Source organism: Kogia breviceps, chromosome X (genome assembly GCF_026419965.1).
Source record: "Kogia breviceps isolate mKogBre1 chromosome X, mKogBre1 haplotype 1, whole genome shotgun sequence".
In the NCBI taxonomy this organism is placed as follows: Eukaryota; Metazoa; Chordata; class Mammalia; order Artiodactyla; family Physeteridae; genus Kogia; species Kogia breviceps.
The window spans coordinates 129,923,814-129,940,530 of record NC_081330.1 but is presented as its reverse complement, the minus strand read 5'-3'; the positions used below and the strand labels follow the sequence as shown (position 1 = coordinate 129,940,530).

Genomic DNA, 16,717 nt, shown 5'->3' with positions numbered 1-16,717 from the left:
AGATTGTCATTCCCTTGGTGAATGGAAACCTGCCTAGACAGTTCTGTGATCAAGCTCCTTGTTGAGCTATCTTACTGTCTCCTAAAATGTTTGCTTCTGCTGCATCTGGGGAGTTTGGTCAGGAAAGAACCATTAGGGTGCAAGGGAGCAGGACCCTGTGGGGCCTTCCCGGGACAGACCCTTCCCATCCATGCCCTCCACCTACCTTAGAAGAAACATTCTGGCATGCCCCTGACCACTGGATCCCTAAAACCTTACCAGTAGGGCAAGCCAGGAAGTCTTTGTTGAGTTAACCTACCACCTTCTGGCATGCCTATGTCTTACTAGGGCACAAAAGGAACTTGTCACCTCCTGCTCATAATGAGATGTCATAGATACAGGGGATGAGATGTCATAGGTACAGTGGATGTTATGTCATAGATACAGTGGACAAGTGTGTTGCTGTACAGAATGCCAAGATGACCAGGATGACAGAGAGAGCTGGAGGGTCAACATGGGAAGGTGAAATGTTTTTGATCCTCCTGGATGATGGAATAATTCTCAAAACGTGATACAGCCAACACCACTTTGACCAGCTCCATTGTATGTACCATTTCTAGAGTAGTGGCTCCCACTGGGGCTATTGTCTGGTTAAGTTCATGGTTATTCCCAGTTATTTTCTATGACACGTGGCTTTTGTATAGACTAGACATGTGATTTGAACAAGGCTATCATGGCACCCACTACCCCAGCATCCTTCAAGTTTTTTTTTTTTTTTTTGCGGTACGCGGGCCTCTCACTGCTGTGGCCTCTCCCGTTGCGGAGCACAGGCTCCGGACGCGCAGGCTCAGCGGCCACGGCTCACGGGCCCAGCCGCTCCGCGGCACGTGGGATCCTCCTGGACCAGGGCACGAACCCGCGTCCCCTGCATCGGCAGGCGGACTCTCAACCACTGTGCCACCAGGGAAGCCCTCCTTCAAGTTTTTAAATCATGGACCAACCTTTGCAATTTCTCCTGAGTGTGTTAGCGTGATGGCCCTACGATCTTGGCCAATTTAGGGGATTCCACGTGTCTGTTCCTATTATGATGACCTTTACACTGCAGATCAGAGAACCCGTATGAGGGCTGTGCCAGCCGTAAGTGGATACACCCCAGCTATATACTTGTGAACTAGGGAGAATAACTTAGGAAGGTCTGTGGAACCATCAGACACACCATGAGAAGAACTGGGTCAAAAGTCCTTATCCAGGAGTCCTAAAGATTTCTGGGTATCGCTTTCTCTCCACAGTTCTGGCAGTTACCTGTGCGTGCTGCTGTGGAAAAGCAACAGACATGTTGACTGTCCTTTTTTGCATCATGCCGCAGTTTTTCCTCCGTTCAGTGGGCTCTTTTCGTCTGTGACCTGCCCTAACTCTGGAAACTGAGTAAGGGATCGTGATTATTCTAAAGAAGCAGCTGATGGCAGCTCTCCGCTTGACTGAAAGTTCTAGTTTCTTTTTAGTAGAGAAACTGAGAAACACCCCTAAGCCTCACCGTGATCTGTGAGCTACAGATTCCCCGGGCATCAGGCACGACACCTGTTACCCCGGGGTCATGCCAATTACGGTAATTTTTTTTTTTTTTTTTTTTTTTGCGGTACGCGGGCCTCTCACTGCTGTGGCCTCTCCCGTTGCGGAGCACAGGCTCCGGACGCGCAGGCGCAGCGGTCACGGCTCACGGGCCCAGCCGCTCCGCGGCATGTGGGATCTTCCCGGACCGGGGCACGAACCCGTGTCTCCTGCATCGGCAGGCGGATTCTCAACCACTGCGCCACCAGGGAAGCCCCAATTACGGTAATTAGGTTCACCTTGCTTCGGAAGGCTACGTGCCGGCCCCTTCCCTCTGCTGTCCCAGAATCCAATCAATAGCACCGCTGTTTGGGAGTTTAGTTGTGTGGATACACCCTCCACTCTCCACCCTGGCCTGTAGGTAACACCCTCCACTCTCCACCCTGGCCTGTAGGTAACAGCCGCTGAGTAGCTTCTGAATTGTGTTCACATCCCCTCCGCTGGGTATCCCTTAGCGCTGTCGTGAAGGGGGTCCTCTGAATCCTCCCGGGGAGAAAAGTGGAGGATATCTGGTTTCCCAGGAGCAATTCATCCTAGCACCCCAGCTTCTCGTATCCTTCTCACCCCACTCTCAGTTCTACACCGAGATCTGGCAACTCCACTTTATTTACTGAAGGCCGTTTCTGTGTCCACTGTTCCAGGGGCCGTCACATCAAACTCTTAGGGTCATCAGCTCTGAATAACCTTCAGAAACGGGAATCCCAAGGCACGAGTGAATGCCGCTGTGCCAGTGCATCCTCTTGATTTAGGATCTAGGGTATCTTCTACACTGCTTGTCCCATCCCAGTCCTGTGCTGAGATCCATCTCCCCTCACCTGCCCACACCTGGTCTGGGCAAGCGGCTCCTCTGGGACGCAGGCTGCCCGTTTCCGCAGAGAAGGGCCGGTGCAACCCAGCCCCTCTGGGACGCAGGCTGCCCGTTTCCGCAGAGAAGGGCCGGTGCAGCCCAGCTCCTCTGGGACGCAGGCTGCCCGTTTCCGCAGAGAAGGGCCGGTGCAACCCAGCCCCTCTGGGACGCAGGCTGCCCGTTTCCGTAGAGAAGGGCCGGTGCAGCCCAGCTCCTCTGGGGTGGAGCCTGGGGATAGGCCCAAAGTCATGGTTCCTCCAAGTGCGGCCCCTCAACCAGCAGGAGCCGCGTTGCCTGCGGAAGTTGGAGAAGCACGCCTTCTCGGGACCCGCCCCAGCCTGGCTGAGTCAGAAGCGGGGAGCGTCGCGTGCAGCCATCTGTGCTTTCAACTCGCCTTCTAAGTGACGCTCTGTGAGCTGAAGTTTGCACACCCCAGTTCTAAGGAACTCGGAGAAAGAAGGGGGTGCGTCTTGAGGAGTATAAGCTTTGTTTTCAGAGGTACCTACTCCAGGTGAGGCCACCGCAGAGGAAGGATTTGGGGCCGCCGTGTCCCCTAGCCGTGTCCCAGGGGATGTGGGTGTGTTCGGATGCCCAGGCCAGTCCACGGGCACAGGTGCTGCTTTTGCCGCATCACGGCAGGCCCGTCAGCATCCAGTTGCCTTTGCCGCCCTGTTCCTCATTACCCGCCCTGGTCCTGATTTCCAGCAAAAACTTCCCGGCAGCTGCAGAAGATGAATCTTCCTTAGAGCTTTGCACGCCGGCTCCTGGCTTTCAGGGCCTGCTGTAGATGGCCGATTAGCCACCCTGAGCGTATTTTCTCTTCGCAGGGCCCCTGACGTTGTCGAAAGCAGCTGCCCTGCCCACCGACCCTTAGCAACGCTGATTGGTCCGCGTTCGAGGGAAGGGCGGGAGCCGCGCGATCTCCCAACGCCGCGTCCTCCCCCCACCCCACAAGCCACCGCAGTTTCCCACAGGTGAGAGCACTCGTCACCGGGAGGCCGCCGCCTGGGCAGCGCCGTCTCCACCCGCGTACCGCCAGCCGTGCGGCCGCTGCTCCTGCAGGGGTGGGCCGCCTCCATCCTGAATCTTCTCCGGCCCGAGACTCCGCCTGCCGTCTGTGCTTGGGTTCCCCAGAAAGCAGAGCCTGAGGCAGAGCCTGTGGGAGGAAAAGCTCAAGGAATTTGAGTCAAAGTCACAACAAGACTAGAAAACCCAGCTGGCTGCTCAGGTAGTCGGGACGTGATTGAAAAGGCAGAAAATGAGATGGTCCAGAGAGGCCCACAGCGGGAGAAGTGAGAGAACGTGCTTTGCGCCCCACGAGAGCTCGCCTCCAGGGGTGTTCTCAGTCCTGAGCCAGCAGCCGCCGTGGTGGTAAGTCCCTTTCACTGCGTTGTGTATTTTCTTTTCGTGACATTGGGTCCTCGGTGCTATTGGAAATATACCAGAAGGCTTATCTTAAGCGTTGCCTTGTGGAAGCTGCTTCTGTAACGGGCCACGGTGGGTGTAGCGTCGCCCAGTGGGCCGTGCGTGCAGTGGGCCAGGCTGATGGGATTCCAGTTCTCGTGGGAGGCTGTGTGATGACTTGGGGAGAAACCTCCTCTAACGGCGTTGCCTGTGTTCTCAGACCTGAGCTCTCTCTTCCCTCCTTCTCGTGGGGAACGCGCAAAGGTGCACAATCCAAGTGCTTTTATTGCCTTCCTGCTGGGACCCAGAAAGGCAAAGCTGCTGTTTCAGCAGCTAGAGTTGGATTTTGTCAGATATGCCGAAAGGCAGATTTCAGCTAAGGGGAGATGATTGTCGCCCTTGTCTGGGACAAGGACCCAGCAAAACCGTGGGCAGCAGGGTCCAGTGTCTCTGCACCAAGGACTTCATAACAGTGGCGGTCAGCTTCGTAACTCGTCAAGGAAGAGATCATTCCCACCTGAGTTGAGCCTTTTTTTTTTTTTTTTTTTAACAACGTAAAAGGTGTTCGATCGTTTCAAACTGGCCTACTTCTGTCCTCCATGAAATCAATGCTTTAAAAAAAGAAAAAGAGCAATTATGTAGACAGGAAGACTACAGGCTGTTCACTCGGAAAATGCCATGGACCTTTTTACTTTATAAATTATCATCATGTATGTCTTGTGAGTTAAGAGGTAGACTGTCCTGCCACTGCTTGGTTGATTTGATTTGATCATTATGTTTTCTGAGGCTTCACTGCAATATTACCTAACTACTGAAATGTGTGTGAATCATTTTGAATTTGTTCATTCATGTTGTGTGTGTGTCAGACACAGTTCTGAGCGTGGGGGGTACAGGAGTGAACCCGAAAGAGAAAAGACTTCTTTCTCGGATTTTATTTATCTTCATTTTGTCTTCAGCTTCCTTTCAAACAATTCACCTGAGAATCTAACAGTATTATAATTTCTTTGTAACCTAAATAAGTTTTCCTTCAGTTGTCTCCCCATATCCAGACCCAACGTAATGGGTTATTTCTCACATTCTCCTGAAATAGTGGTCTTGGAAGCCATCTCTAGGTGAGGACTTAGCTTCTAAAGGAGATAGTTTTGGATAACCCGTCACTGCTTTTCCATTGATCTTCTGTTCTCCGCTCTCTACTTACATTAATTATTTTGCTTTGATTACAGAATCAAACGAAAACTTCTTTGATGTCTTTAAAATAAAATGGCAGTTAAGAACCACGGGTCCCCCCCACCAGCCCCCGATAAAGAATATTTTCTGTTGCAGTCTAAGAACGTTTTTACAAAGTAATTCACTGAGTTGCCCAACTTCGGAGGCACCCCTGAATTAATTTCGCTTTTGCCGGTCTGGACTCTACCACTGGATTTATTATGCAACCTGCTCTCCAGACGTGACGCTCTCTTGGAAAAGAGGTGTTGAGATAAGCTGTCCTGCAATCGTCCTGTGGCCCTCTTTATTTCATTTCCTAAGATCCTCTGCCACCTTCATCCTCTAGTTCTGGCCAAGGACCAAAAATAAAATGTTTCAATTTCATTTTGGGTCTCAGTAGAAAAAAAAAAGTCAGTGTAGAGCATTTACCAGTATAACCGGTCATAGGCAAAAGTGTATTCCCAGGGAGTTTCTGATGAAATTATGCAAGATACCTAATTTAGTACATAAATTGGAACTATTAGGAAGAGAATGCTGGCCGAATTCATGCCCCTTTCTAAAATTCTCTCCGTGGTATTCTCCACTTATAGTCAAAATATCATCCTCTTTCAAATAATTTTTTGCACCTAAATTAAAGGCATTTTTAATGATATGCATATCCATGTGCGTAAACCACCCGGTCTCCCCGCCACCCTTCATCCACATAGAGAGTTATACGAAGACATTAGTTACGGGCATGTACATTTGGAAACATATAACTATGAAAAAATGAACGTTTATAGTAATCTGGCTTTAAAACCCTTCCAAGGTAGAGATTTTTAATAAACTTTAAAGATAATGGCGTGAATATTTTCCATGAGACAGCGCACTCTGACCATCTCGTTGGCATTTTCTGCTAATGATGTTCGTGTTTTAAAAACAACTTTTAGGGCTTCCCTGGTGGCGGGCGCAGTGGTTCAGAGTCCGCCTGCCGATGCAGGGGACGCGGGTTCGTGCCCCGGTCCGGGAGGATCCCACGTGCCGCGGAGCGGCTGGGCCCGTGAGCCGTGGCCGCTGCGCCTGCGCGTCCGGAGCCTGTGCTCCGCAACGGGAGAGGCCACGACAGTGAGAGGCCCGCGTACCGCAAAAAAAAAAAAAAAGTTACCTGTGTGGGCTTCCCTGGTGGCGCAGTGGTTGAGAGTCCGCCTGCCGATGCGGGGGACGCGGGTTCGTGCCCCGGTCCGGGAGGATCCCACGTTCCGCGGAGCGGCTGGGCCCGTGAGCCATGGCCGCTGCGCCTGCGCGTCCGGAGCCTGTGCTCCGCGACGGGAGAGGCCGCAACAGTGAGAGGCCCGCGTACCGCAAAAAAAACCCAACAACAACAAAAAAACAACCTTTAGACTCTACATGGCTTACCCAGTCCTTAACGAAATATTTCATTCTCGAATGTAAATTTGAATACTTGTTTCACTTAAAGGTTACTTTGGAATTAAAGTTTCAGTATATATATATATATATATATATATATATATATATATAAAATGTATATATAGTCTATATAATATATATACTAACCAATGTATATCAGTATATAATATGTATTCTAACTAATTATATCTATACATTATATAGGCTGCATATATTATATATAATGGTATATATGATAGCTAATATATATCAGTAGATAATACATATTATAATTAATGTTATCCAGATAACTACATATCTATCTATGTAAAATCTTCCAATCTTACCTTTTCTACAAAATCTTGAGGTGAATTGCCAGTGATGAGTAGAGCAGCTGTTAATCCGAAGTCAGCTGAAATAGCTATTCTTTAACAACCTAGGGCAAAGCTAGTCTCCAGTTCCCATATACAGCAAAGATTTGCATGATCAAAGAAAGCAGGAAACCCTTGGACAAAGCCAGACATCGGTTAAACTTTCAGCACTTGATAGTTTATAAAAGGAAACTTATTCCGGCTCCTAGAGTTATTAGAGGATCTAAGAGATCATGCTGGCAAAATTTGAGCAGCACTCTTAAGAGACAGGGCATAAAATTAAAAGTATTATTCCCAAAGAGGTCCAGGCTTCTGAAGCACCTAGTTTAATTAAAAGGTGAAACTTGGGCTTCCCTGGTGGCTCAGTGGTTGAGAGTCCGCCTGCCGATGCAGGGGACGCGGGTTCGTGCCCCGGTCCAGGAGGATCCCACATGCCGCGGAGCTGCTGGGCCCGTGAGCCATGGCCACTGGGCCTGCGCGTCCAGAGACTGTGCTCCGCAACTGGAGAGGCCACAGCAGTGAGAGGCCCGCGTACCGCAAAAAAAAAAAAAAAAAAAAAAAGTGAAACTACTGTTGATTCAGATGTACAGAAGTTAACACGCTGGGTAGAAGCCCTGTTTGTGTTAACGGTGGAGAATATGACAGGGTTATTCTTTTGAAGATCTTGGCGGGGAAGGAGATTTTTAAATTTTGAGAAATCGAGTGAAATTTGTAGTGATGGATGTTGACTTACTGTGGTGATCCTTTCCTAATTTATACAAGTAGCAAGTCATTATGTTGTGCACCTGAAACTAATATAATGTTATATGTCAATTAGATCTCAAGTTTAAAAAAAGTCAAGTGAAATTTCATTTTTAGAGTCGCTGATAAAAGAATGTTGACAAAAGAATCTATTTTCAAATGCATTTCAGGAGAATTAGTGAAATACAGTGAATTTTAAAACACTGTTGAGTAAAATATTCTTGCAAACACGTGACCTTTACTTTTCTCTGATTATCATTTAAATACGTTTGATAATTTTTAAAGTATTGTTTGTGAATTCCTTGTCTGGTGCTAGGGAAGGATGCTATCTTTCATATTACCGTATGGGAACTGGAAGTTTGTCATCTCTCTCTCCCTAGCTTTTTCCTTCCTCCCTTCTTTTCTTCCTTTTCTCCAATAATATTTATTTAATAAACTACCGTGAATCATAATATATTCGAAAATTTGAAAGGAGAAACTTGTTTAAGCCACAGAATACGTCTTTATGAAATATTTTGCTTTCCCCCTCCCGCTCCAGGACAGAGCTTTACTTAATTTTATTTAGCCACAACTCTTTTAAACAAAGCTGGATTTCTAGTTTAAGAGCCAACTTGGGGTCAGGTAAGACAGATGGGGAAGGGAACACACAGGCCTAGCAACATAAGATGTGAGCAAGGCTGTTCTTAATGATACCTGGGGTATGAAACGTAGTTGAAATTACGTTTTGTGCACTCCGTTGAAAGGGTCAGAACTTAGCTTTTCAAAATGGTTCTTCATGACGGTGGCTGAACACTTTTTCCCTCGAGATGGAACGGTGCCGTGCTCACGTCTATGCACTGGTTTGTTGAACCGGGATAGGGATGGGTGGCAGCTTTTGTTCCTTTGACTTTCTTCCTGGGAGATGTGGCCTGATAAGTGTTTTGTGAACCTTCCCCTACGGCAGGATTTGGGGTGCTGAGCGTGGAAAGGCTGTGGAGGTTCCGCACTCTGCTTGCTGACTCAGGCCAGCTCCCCCAGAGTAAGGCAGGGGCACATTCCTATCCATCCTGCCAGCCCATTGGATGTTGAAGCCTTACCTGGTCCTCGCCTTCCCCCGCGGCCCCCCTCCAGCTGTGTGGTCAGTCTTATCCTTTCCACACTTCTGTCTGGTCTCAGCAGGTACCTCGAAGTTAGGTTCTTGGTGTTCACAGTTCTTTTTTTTTTTTAATTGAAGTATAGTTGATTAATTATGAGTTTAATAATAATTAACCATATTAGTTTCAGGTGTGCAGCAGAGTGATTCTATAGTATTTCCTTAGATTATACTCCATTAAAAGTTATTACAAAATAATGACTATAATTCCTTGTGCTGTACAATGTCTCTTTGTTGCTTATCTATTTTATACATAGTAGTTTGTATTTCTTCATCCCCAACCCTAGTTTGCCCTTCTCCTGTTTCCCTCTCCCTGCTGGTAAATACTAGCTTGTTTTCTATATCTGTGAGTCTGCTTCTGTTTCGTTATATATATTTGCTTTATTTTTTTGGATTCCATATATGTGATACCGTATAGTCTTTTTCTGACTTATTTCTCTGAGCGTAATATTCTCTAGGTCCATCCATGTTTTTGCAGATTTTAGAATTTTGTTCTTTTTTTAAAAACAAATTTTATTGGAGTATAGTTGATTTCAGAATTTTGTTCTTTTTTATGGCTGAATAATACTCCATTTATATATATATGTGTGTGTGTGTGTGTGTGTATGTATGTATACATACATACATAAACCACATCATCTTTATTCATTCGTCCGTTGATGGGTACTTGAGTTGCTTCCATATACTGGCTGTCGTAAACAGGGCTGCTATGAACGTTGCTAAGAACATTGGGATGCATGTCTATTTTCCAACTAGTGTTTTTATTTTTTTTCTGGATACATACTCGGGAATGGAATTGCTGGATCCTATATGGTAGTTCTATTGGTGATGTAGCTTGGAATTAAATTCAGTTTTACTTAAGTGACATGGAGACATGCCCCACTCCCTGAAACCAAGCCTCTCATGGATGTGTTTCCCTTTGTTCAAAAGACAGCAACTCTGTTAAAACTGTTTTTAGCCCGTAACTCCTGGCATCAGAAAGATCTCCCAAGTAGAAAGAAAGCGGTTCTTGGCAGGACCAGGGAGAGTTAACTCCAGCTTTGTTTCTGCTGCTCCCCGAATTTTAAAGTTGAGTAGATGACGTCGTCGTCTGCACACCCTCATAGCAGACACGATGTAGCACTTTCTGTAAGACTAAGGCTGTTGTAGTCAAACCCTCACGGTGACCCCGTGAAATGCGGAAAACTCGTGACCCAGAGGGACGATGTACATTTCTCAAGCCCACGCCGTTATCAAGGGGCAAAGCCACAATCAGACTTAAGATCCTTTCATTCCACTCTCCGTGGTCCTAACTGCTAAACTAATTTTATTTTCATAATCTCTCACTAGGGAGTAGACAAATGCGTTTGTCATTAAATGAATAAATGTTGAGAACACAGCATCAGTGAAATTGTAGATAGCAGAGCTCTAGCCACCAGAGAATTTTAGGAAAGGAAACTGCTGCGTTGAACTTAGACCAAAGGTGACCATTCATTAGTGAGATAATAGGCACAAATGCAGAGAAGAATGTCTCACTGAAGTGGAAACGGAAGCCTTCAGCTCCTCCTCTCAGTACGGAAGCCAGGAGCAGGTTAAATGGAGTTAAACTGGTCACCAGAGCACGACTCATACAGTGCTTGAGGCGCTCATCCTTATGTTGATGGACTTTCCAAGAAAAAGGTGCAGTTCACGCAGGAACGTGGGGAAGTCGGAGGGGAGGGTGAGGTTTTATTTTAGAATGTTAAAACAAAATAGGTATTATATTATGACTGCCACAGTCGTTTAATTCAAGGAGGAGAATCACCCTCCAGTGATTTGATGAGGGGTGTTCATGGCAGAGGGCTAAGGGGTGTGGACAAAAGACCCTGCATTTTTCCAGCCACCTTGAACATGGAAACAAGGATCCTGTTTCCAGCCACGCTCTGTTCCTCGTGTGTTTTGGGGACACTGGTGGGTGGGGAATACATGAAAAGATTTGAAGAGATATTTTGTAATCAATGACATTTTTAGATTTGAACTAATAAAACAAAACTACAAGTGAAGCTATTTTGGTTCAGAAAAAACAGACCGTAACCCACTTCTTTAACCCAGGCGAGGACACCCAAGTGTCCTGGAGTCCAAACTTGCCAAAGGACACACTTTCTCCCCACTGATGCCGAAAGCTCGATCTCTGTGTGCAGGTGTCGAATCGAATCTCAGAGACAGGGTTTTGGTGAAGTCGCAAAGAACAGCTTTATTGCCTTGCCGGGCAAAGGGGGACACAGTGGGTTCCTGCCCTGGAAAGCTATGTGTCCCAACCCAGGGGAGTTCGGTGAGGAGTTTGGCAAGGGTTCAAGGGTGGGGTGTGTGGGGGGCCTTCAGTCCTCTAATGTGGTCACGGGTAATAATCTTGATGACCTTCTCTGGTTCCTTTCATGTAGCCTCAGGTGGTCTTTCTCTGGTGTGAAGAATGCTGACCTCTTAGAAGAGTTTAAAGACATTGTTACGTGTGTCCCTTGAGGGGGGGGACCAGGACCCTGCCCCCAAGGCTGCGCTATTGTTAGTTGACTGCTCGTCTCTGCATCCCCTCCCTTCCTGGACTAACTACTGTTTGAACCTGCCCTTTGAAACTCAGGGAAGGTCAGAGAGTCTGGAGTCAAGAAACGGGGGTGGGGTGGGGGCAGAAAGGCTACCGTGCCCGGGAGCCCCACGGGGTCCTTCTCGGTTTCACTACTGTTACCCGAAAACTGGGTTCACGTCTCGGTGAGTGTGGAGCCAAAAGGCACAACCAGGCCATAGTTCAGGAGAAGGGAGGCTTTGTTACTCGCAGCAAGTAAGCAGGGCACTGGGGACCTTTCCCAAAGCATGTCTGCGCAAACGGCAAAGCTGGAGAAGTAGTAAGCTAACGGTACATGCATATTCATGAAGGGGCTGGAGCACAGGAGACTTCAGCAGGGAACTGGGACAGAGGCTGACCGTGCAGGCTTTAGTCGATTGAAGTCACCGGGGTCAGGAAAGGTCCACACCATCATCACTCAGCTTCAGCCTGAGGTCTCAGTGTGAAGTTACCGTCCTCCACCAGGGTGGGGACCTTTGTTTGTTCCTGCAGAACTCCAGGATGGGTCTCCGATTGTGACGTGTGTCCCTTGAGGAGGAGCTAGGACTGTTTCATCGCGGAACCATTGTTTCACTGCTTTTCCTTTCTTTCTGCCTTCTTTTGTCCTCTTAAGATCACAGATGACTGAGACCTGTTCAAGGACAGGCATTGCGGCCAGGCTTACATCACAAAACGGCTTAGGCCAAGTATGGCTTCTCTTATGTCAAGAAAGCCATGCCTGGTTCTCTTTCTCCAAGGACCCCCTGCCTTATCTGCTTACGCTACCACCAAAGCCCAAAGTAGACATTCAGAATCGATTGCCTTAATGTCTGCTGCAAGGATGGGATCTTTCCTCATAGTGAGAACGTAGGTGATGTTCTCAGATGCCATATTCTGCGTAGTGTATTAGTCTTACTAGAAAGAGCCCGACTTGTACCCTGAGAAATTCCCCCCGTGGATTTCAGTTCCTCCATTCCTGGCTCCTGTATTTCTTTATTTGTTGTTGTTGGGTTTTTTTTGTTTTTTTGTTTTTTTTTGGAGTTACGCGGGCCTCTCACCGCTGTGGCCTCTCCCCTTGCGGAGCACAGGCTCCGGACGCGCAGGCTCAGCGGCCACGGCTCACGGGCCCAGCCGCTCCGCGGCACGTGGGATCCTCCCGGACCGGGGCACGAACCCGTGTCCCCTGCATCGGCAGGCGGACCCCCAACCACTGCACCACCAGGGTAGCCCCTGGCTCCTGTATTTCTCCAATACCAGCAGGATCTAAGGAATATCCTAGTCTGTTGCTGCCATTTATTTTTAGGAAACAAACAGAACATCTAGAAGGGAGAGGGTGATAACTTGTGTCAACTGAAAAAGAAAACTGCACAGCCTAAAAAGTTGAGAGTTATGTTTTATTTGGGGACCTTAATGAGGCCTATAGCCTGGGAGACGGTGTTTCTCAGATAGCTCTGAGAAACTGTTCCAGAGAGGTAAGGGAAGAGCCGGGATATATAGGAGTGTTTGCTGGAAAACAAACAAACAAATTAAAACAACAACAACAAAAAACACATGTAGTTGAACATCAAAAGATTACTGCCGATTGCAAAAAAACGGACCTCTCAAGTTAATGATTTTAGTTCTTTTCCATGTATGGGAGGAGTCTAGGCTCTTTGAAATCATTCCTTTGATAAGCATCTTAACTATCTACAGTCAGGAGTATCCTGTTTTTCTCCCACCTGGATTCCCCTCAGGGTGCAGTAGCTCTGATGGCCAGAACATCGTTTGTGTACTGAAATGGCCGAGCGCATTTGAATCAGGTGAAACTGGGTTCAGCCCTGCATAGGCTGATGATCTGAGAGGCTTTCCAATCTTACAAGTTACCCATCTCCTCCTTGGGTGGGAATCCTGCTCACCTTCCCTTGCACTTGGCTCTCTCATAGCAGGTGACATTTCTCTGTCGTTAAAACACACAGAAGAAAGACAAAAGCATCTTACGTGGACTTCACTTTTTTTTTTTTTTTTTTTCCTGGAATCTGTCCAGATTTTCAGCAAACGCCATGGGAGAGGAGCCCTGAGCTTATGCTTAGAACCAGCAAATGTCACCAGCAAAACAACCGCAGTGCTTCCTTCACTGTTTCCTTGACTTTCTGACTGCTTTTGATTTTGGGGTGTGATTTTGTTTTTATGTAGACTTATTTTTTAGAAAAATGAAGCAGAAAGTACAGAGAGTTCCCATTATAACCCCCTAGGTTTGATTTTAATGGTGATGGAATCTTTTATTTTCCTGTAGAAAAAAATAGAAAAGAAAGCCTAATCCTGTTTTCCACCAGGGTCTAAGAGGCATTTGGCGCAGCTATCAGACAATTGCTGATGTTTGGCAGCCTGGAGTGGACTTTTATCCCCTCAAGTAGGAACTTTGTCCCCTAGGCGGTCTTTTCCTTGTCCCAATTTACCGCTAGGTTGGACATTTTTATTATTATGGTTTCCCTAGGGTGTCTTTTCCTCCCTCTTAGCCACCATTGTATCAGGTTTTAGGTCTATAGACCTTTTATGACCTGATGGCAGTTTCTCAGTAATTGATGGAACCACCTGTAATATCAAATAATTGTCATTAAAAACAGTCTGTTTCCATGGCAGGAGTTATTACACTTTGCAGAGAGGTGTTTCCCAGACACATAAGTCATTGAAGGCCAAACAAAAGAGCAAATAGACCACTTGGCATGGGGCTTTGGAGGCAGCGGGTAGAGGGTAGGGAGAAGACAGAGAAGCAGCATTAGACAGGGGAACCTTTTCAAACTCAGGCCACAAGCTTCAAACTTCAGGCTCGGGAGTGTGTCATTATGCCCTGACCGATCTCAGCCTGCTTTTAGAATTCAGTTTTATTTCCTACTGTTGGGAGCCTGGAAGTCCATTTCGATGAGGAGTCCATCAATTGCATTTCATCTTTAAGCACGCTCTCTTGAGTATTGCTCTTGAAGACTTGCCAAGCCTGGGATGATAGGCAAGCCATGTCCGTCCCGCTATAAAGGGAGCTGCAGACCCAGAGTGACAGTGGTGCACGTTTGCAGCTTTCAGGCAGCCTGGGCAACGTTCTCCTTTAAAACCAGGCCTGTGGGCCCACGACCGTCAGCCGCACAGTGAGAAAGATGTGGACCCTGGTCTCCACTTGGGAAGGAAAAAATTATAGCACCTGCAAACGTAGTTTACTACGCACATTGCCATCTTCCAGGGTCAGGAGTATCAAAGATGCTTTCACCTGTGGCTTGCATCCTAAACTGCTTTGTCAGTCCCTGTCCGAACCTTTTACTCCGTGAATTTGAGTCTTTCCTAAAGCCAGGGACGAGCCATGCTGGAAGAAGCAATTTTATGACAGAGACCTTGTCCTAGCAGAAACCGCAACCCCTGGGAATTCTACCAGAGTGGTTATAAAGTGAAAGTTCCATGGTGAAATGAAATGAAATCATGGAGACTTATAATTACGTAGCCAATGAAACAGGAGATGATTCTAAGGAATATGAACATGTTCCCGTTTTGGTCTCTTTTTTTCCTTTTAAAAATGGCATTATTGACTCAGCTGGGGAATGTATCGTGAAGCCAGTGCTGTTTCCTTACTTACGTCTTACAGTTTTTGGTGGTTATTTCAGCCTGTGACTCATAAATCATCATTTACAGTTAACCAGTTCTTCATCACAGAGCACTTCCAGTGGACAGAGACATTGTGTTTGTTCTTATACATAACAGCACTGTCCTCTGTCCGTATATACATATGAGAAAAACCTTGAACTTAGAATAAAAATGTTGCCTCCAGGCATCATCAGGATTCAAGTCTGAACTTCTTCTGTAAAGGACCAGATTGTAAATTTTTTAGGGTTTGCTAGTCCAGGAGCCTCATGCTATGTATCTGTAGGTGAAAGCAGCCCAGACAGTGCGGAAATGAATGAGCTGTGGCTGCGTTCCGGGGAGCTCAGAAAAGGTGCCGGCCGGGTGTGCGCGTGCGGCCCCCCGCCCCCCCCCCCCCCGCCCCGCCTGGCTGCAGTTTGCCAATCCAACCCCTGTTGTAGCCCCAGTATAGAAACTAAATGTCCCTTCAGGGACCACCTCTGAACTTCTGCAATGACTGGCTTAGAAAGACTCTGGGAAGTTGAACTCTTTGGGGTCATTTACTGGGATGGAATGGCAACAGGTCTAGCTAATGGTTACTAATTACTTCATAAGCAATAGACTGGGTCCTGAGACTTAGGTCTCCCCTCAGAGATACGGAGCAGGTCTTACAATTATTGATCCCATTGTGCAGACTGAGAAGCTGAGGCAAAGCCACACTGAGTAGTTCTTTCGAAATCACATGGGTGAGAGGTGGCTGTCTGTGTGTGGAGGTGGGAGAGCTTGAGGGGCAGGGGGAGTAGGGTTTCAACCACGACATTCGATGCCCAGTGAACACGATGGACAGAGAGGCCACCGCTGTGGGTTAGTTCCTCCACAGCAGCCTGTCCTCTGGAATTGTTTTTCTAGCTAACTTGGTAATGTTTATCATTATGACAATATCTATGCATATACACACGTATGCATGCATATATGTATATGTGCATACATATCTGTACATGTCTCTTTTTAAAACTTATTTATTTATTTCTGGCTGCGTTGGGTCTTTGTTGCTGCGCGTGGGCTCTCTCTAGTTGCGGCGAGCGGGGGCTACTCTTTATTGTGGTGCGCGGGCTTCTCATTGCGGTGGCTTCTCTTGTTTCAGAGCACGGGCTCTAGGTGCACAAGTTTTGGTAGTTGTGACATGAGGGCTCAGTAGTCGTGGCTGGCGGGCTCTAGAGCACAGGCTCAGTAGTTGTGGTGCATGGGCTTAGTTGCTCCGCGGCATGTGGGAACTTCGGGACCAGGGGTCGAACCTGTGTGCCCTGCATTGGCAGGTGGACTCTTAACCACTGCACCACCAGGGAAGGCCCTATATGTCTCTTTGTGTGTGTGTGTGTATATGTGGGTGTATATAAAAGAGCCTTGAGTGTTATACAGCGTGTGACATATCTACATAAGTAGATATGTGCACACACGTATATGTGTATATATGTCCCTACGTGTGTATATGTGTGTATATGACATCTATTTACAAGTACTATTTATTGTCATTCCCATGGGGCCTGAATTGTATGTACTCATCATTGTGACTACAATGGCCTTGAATATTTAAACAGCATGTGACTCTGGAAGCGGGAAAAAAGGTATCAAGTATTTGACCTTAATATTCCCTGTGTATCATTAGTCTGAACAATTTGAGGAGAACTTCCTGGTAGGCAAGGACACATGCACAGATATGCATATACAGCCACCTAAATTTCCTACTGGGGGGAACGTCATGAATTGTAACTCAAGTGATCAAGATGAGTTGATGCTTCCAGGTTCCGTGAACTCTTTAGTAAAATGATTCTTTAGGAAAATTCCTCCATACGTCACTAAATAGCTATGATTTTGGTATCTCTCCTACAGCGTTTCCTTTTTTCTGT

The 16,717-nt window shown here is 47.0% G+C and overlaps 1 long non-coding RNA gene across 2 annotated transcripts in view; it reads left to right on the top strand.

The window, feature by feature from the left end:
- The window catches only part of LOC136793464 (uncharacterized), a 336,850-nt gene that overhangs the window by 130,208 nt on the left and 189,925 nt on the right, over window positions 1–16,717 (top strand). The window contains exon 1 of one of the 2 annotated variants that reach the window (XR_010838730.1): window positions 3,629–3,805. The exons of the other annotated variant lie outside the window; for it this stretch is intronic. This is a non-coding gene — a long non-coding RNA (uncharacterized lncRNA). Of the gene's footprint in view, window positions 1–3,628; window positions 3,806–16,717 lie in introns of those variants that run through there. 2 annotated transcript variants of the gene reach the window in all.